The sequence below is a fragment of the Schistocerca serialis genome, chromosome 10 (genome assembly GCF_023864345.2).
Source record: "Schistocerca serialis cubense isolate TAMUIC-IGC-003099 chromosome 10, iqSchSeri2.2, whole genome shotgun sequence".
Classification (NCBI taxonomy): Eukaryota; Metazoa; Arthropoda; class Insecta; order Orthoptera; family Acrididae; genus Schistocerca; species Schistocerca serialis.
This window is the reverse complement of record NC_064647.1, coordinates 248,336,162-248,340,615: the sequence shown is the minus strand read 5'-3', so window position 1 is coordinate 248,340,615 and position 4,454 is coordinate 248,336,162. Positions and strand designations below refer to the sequence as shown.

The 4,454-nt window shown below is 44.9% G+C and overlaps 1 non-coding gene across 1 annotated transcript; it reads left to right on the top strand.

Annotated features, from left to right (window-relative positions):
* The first annotated feature begins 4,022 nt into the window (after positions 1-4,022).
* On the top strand, positions 4,023-4,097 carry Trnap-cgg (transfer RNA proline (anticodon CGG)). The gene has a single exon. It is a non-coding gene; the product is annotated as a tRNA-Pro (tRNA).
* Positions 4,098-4,454: the final 357 nt, after the last annotated feature.

Here is a 4,454-nt window from a genome sequence, read left to right as displayed (position 1 = left end):
AGATCCAAAGAAGAGCAGCACGTTTCGTTACAGAATTCATTCAGTAAGCACGAAAGCATTTGCCTGGAGCGATTTGGGTAAATCACGGAAAACCTAAATCAGGACGGCCAGACGGGGGATTGAACCGCCGTCCTTCCGAATGCGAGTCCAGTGTGCTAACCACTGCGCCACCTCGCTCGGTGAGACGCTTTGTGCACCACGGTATGGTCTGCTGTTAAAGTCCAGAGAGCGTACTTTCCTAGAAGAGTCAATCTAAATATTCCATCCTCTTACGTATATTTCGCGAAAAGATCACCAAGATAAAATTAGACAGATCTCAGCCCACGCAGAGGCTTACCAGCAGTCATTCTTCTCCCGAACCGAACGCGCCCGTAACAGGAAAATGAGGAAGTGTGACTGGTACACAAAGACCGTCCCCTACCTACCGTAAGGTCGCTTGCGGAGTATAGCTGTAGCTGTAGACGTAGTAGATAGGCTGACAGACGGGGACTGTCCAGTATCGTGCAGGTTGGTTGTCGAGAAACCGCAGTCAGCTGAAGGAAGTGCCGGCCGGTGTGGCCGATCGGTTCTAGGCGCTTCAGTCTGGAACCGCGCCACCGCTACGGTCGCAGGTTCGAATCCTGCCTCGGGCATGGGTGTGTGTGATGTCTTTAGGTTAGTTAGGTTTAAGTAGTTCTAGGGGACTAATGACCTCAGATGTTAAGTCCCATAGTGCTCAGAGCCATTTGAACCATTTTTTGAAGGAAGCACTGATGATTTCCATAGTGCTATGGCAGCAGTCCAGCTAATGGTTATGTGTAGGGAGTTATAAAAAGAATAGGCGCAATGGTAGAGCAGATCCCCATAAGGCACACGTTTCTGTACTCAGTTCTAGGTAACGCCAGAGCTAGTATGGGGAGCGACGCCAGTGGACAGTGGATAACTGGAAACGATTGATTTGTGTTGATGAATGAAGCTGTATCCCTCTGGCAAATCCCAAGGAGGGGTTTGTGTTTGGCTAATGTCTGGACTGTTACCTGGCATCATGGATACTGCCAGTAGTGAAGCACGGAACAGGTGAGGTAACGATATGGGGGGGTGTATTTCGTGGTTAGGTTGTAGTCCCGGTCTGCGATTAAGAAAACGATATGAACGCATTTCACAACCTTGTGTACTGCCTACAGTAGAGTAGTTTGGAGTCAATGATTGTACAGCGTGCCAATGCACCCAGTCTCAAAACAGCATCTCCTAGGTAATGGCTTGTGGACAGCGAGGTTCCTCAAATGGAATGGCCTGCCCACTGTCCCGACCTCAACCCAGTGGAACAGCTTTGGGGTAACTTAGGACGTCTACTGGGCTCCAGACTCCAGCGTCCAAATTAGGGAAAGCACAGTAGCGAGGTATCGAGGGACACTTCTCGACGAACGTCGTAACTTTGCACATCTTGTAGAGGAAGCAGGAAGAAAAGCTACAAACGTGATGAATAATGTTACAGCAATTGCAAATATACACTTTCAGCTTGACTTGAAGACAATCAGAGTATACCGGTAGTGTATACTAGCATCAGTCGTAGGATGTGGTGCGAGCGTCGGGTCTCACAGATTGCAGCTTCAATAGTGAGAAGAGTTCAACGAGGAGTGCGCCTACCGCACTATCCTGAATGATGCTTCGTTGGTACCTCTAGAAATATGCCCATTGGACTTGGAAATTAGGAAAAGAGGGGCCTTTTACTGGTTAAAGACAGGCAATCGAATGGAAGTGCGAAGGGTGCGTGGAACGGAGGCCAGTTCGAAAAAGACAATAAAACATGGCCTATTACAACTGTGTCAAAATGACTGGGACACTTCAGGCACACGCAGTAATTCACACGATCAGGGAGAGATTAAAAACGACATTTCTTAACCCGTCGAGTGGATCGACACGTTACCTGACTGGCCATGGCCCTTATGCCACGTGTCTGTACAAAACTATAAGACAGATGAATGATAGCTGCGCCTGCGGCAGTGCGGGCACAGCGAAACACACGTTGTGGGACTGTGCGCTCTATGACGACGCGGCGGGTAGTGGACGTCAGGTTTTAAGGATGTTCGACCCCAAAGCAGTACTATGCAGCGAGTCGACCTGGCGCACGTCGGACGATAGCGCAGCCACGGCATCCAGTAAGGCCAAGGAAGACGAATCATTCAGCCAGAGGTCTGCATGCTGCCATGCAGGCTGGACAACATACTCTGCAGATGGGGAGAAGATGACTGAGGTCGGGCGACAAAAGAGTGAAATACGTTCCCAACAATGTACATTGTGTTGGTGCAAGTGATCATGCAGGTGCGGACTTTGTAAGACGTGTATATTTCTATTGTTTATAGTCAAATCACAATTTATGAAAGATGTTTATATTTTATTTATAGGATTAAGTAGGAATAATTAATATTTGTCATGTTAGAAATAATTGTGGTAGCAGGGAATGTCTGCACCAAAGTATTGTTAACAAGAGAGACCGCACATTGATATAATTTTAAAAAGGGCGGAGAGGCCGCGGTTGGATCCACTTTTAGAAAAGAGCGGGAAAGACCGCGCATTGATACATTTTGTAATGGTAGCAGGGATTGTCTGCACCAGAAAGCATTGTTGGCAGGAGAAACGGCACTTTAGCGTTCGTAGGAAGTCGGTAGTAAGCGAGAAGTGAAGCGAGTCGGTAGCAGGTCTGAAGTGAGAGGTTGAGAGGAGCGGTGTGCCTGCCAGCCACCAGCTATGATTTACAAGAGATTATAAACGGATGTACAGAGACATCAGCTAACTATTATAATAAGAGGAACTAATATTATTGAATTAATTTTTTTGAGAAGCTCAAGACTACTGAAGGTATGTTTGCGCATTGCTAGTTGTAAGATTATTGTAAAAAGTAAGTCCCATTTGAACGTTTGTAAAATCATTTCATTCAGAATATAATTAACTTTTGCCAGCAATATTGCATTTCTAATTATAATCCATCTCAAAAACCATCGACGTAAAACTTTACAAAATTTTATTGTTGTCAAGAAAAAGTGTAACTGTGAATTACGTAACCAGTCAAATTAATTAAAGAATAACGTCAGCTTTGCTAATAAAGAATAACGTCAGCTTTGGTAATAAATACAGCCACTTATTATGACAGCCCACCATCAGCTAATAGAGTATAGTAAACCAGAGTAAGTATATTCATGTCGCAGTTCGATGTAGCAGTCAGATTGCGATCCAGTAACAGTAAGAAAGGTGAGGAACAGTTTTCGGTTATTGCAGGTAACGACTGAGGGCCACGACGACGACACATTCCATATTTCGTCGAAATAATCAGAAAATCACTTTTAATAAGCAGCAATTAAATTTGTATGCGAAAATTGAGAAAGAGAATAAATTTCAAAGGGAAGATTTCATTTGTTATTATTAAGCAACAGATAGAAATCCTAAGGAAAGGTTTCATAGGTTATTGTAAAAGGGAAGGTTATCATTAACAAAAGAGGTATAGAGGAGACGGTTATTGCGTAGTAACGATAGAGGTGTAGAGGAGACGGGAAGGTTTCGAGTTTAAGAAGTAAAAGTGATGGGTGGAAATACTCGCTACAGTGGAAACACTGCTAACGTGCTGCCCTACGCCCAGGGAATCCAGCACAAAATGGCTGCTGACTGGGGCAGTATGAGGGCGGACCTCGGCCGCGGAAACAACCTCCTACGCGTTAAGTGCACCAAAATAAATGAAGAAGCAGAGAGCAAATTCTGTGGTGCTCGTGGTAGATTATAAGGTGGGTAATTGGTTAACGGCTTTAATTTATTTTTATAGTAATACAGACTGTTGCAGTTTTTTATCTCTTTTTTAAACATTAAGTATCATAAGTAAGTAAGTAATTAATAAACTGTGTGCCGGACCGAGACTCGATCTCGCCACCTTTGCATTTCGCGGGCAAGTGCTCTACTAACTGAGCTACCCAAGCGAGAGCTTCTGTAAAGTTTAGAAGGCAGGAGACGAGGTACTGGCAGAAGTAAATCTGTGGAGAGGGGGGGTGAGTCGTGGTTGGGTAGCTCAGTTGGTAGAGCACTTGCCCGCGGAAGGCAAAGGTCCCGAGTTCGAGTCTCGGTTCGGCACACAGTTCTAATCTGCCAGGAAGTTTCATATCAGCGCACACTCCGCTGCAGAGTGAAAATCTCATTCAAGTAATTAATACGTAACTTACAGTTATCCAAGGAAATGCGATCCGTTTGGCTTATTTTAGCTTTCCAGATAATACGCTGTAATTAAGAAGAATAAATAAATAAATAAAAATAAAATGACTACCTCCTCTGGTATCTGCTATTGAAGGAGAATGTGCTGCCATTCCTCCACGGACATTGACACCTGACTGAAAGGGTCCAGCGGTGGCAAGCCGTCACGGAAGCGCAGGGTGAATGTACACCATACTAATGTGTGTACGATACTTCTGGTCAGACAGCCACTGTGACTACAT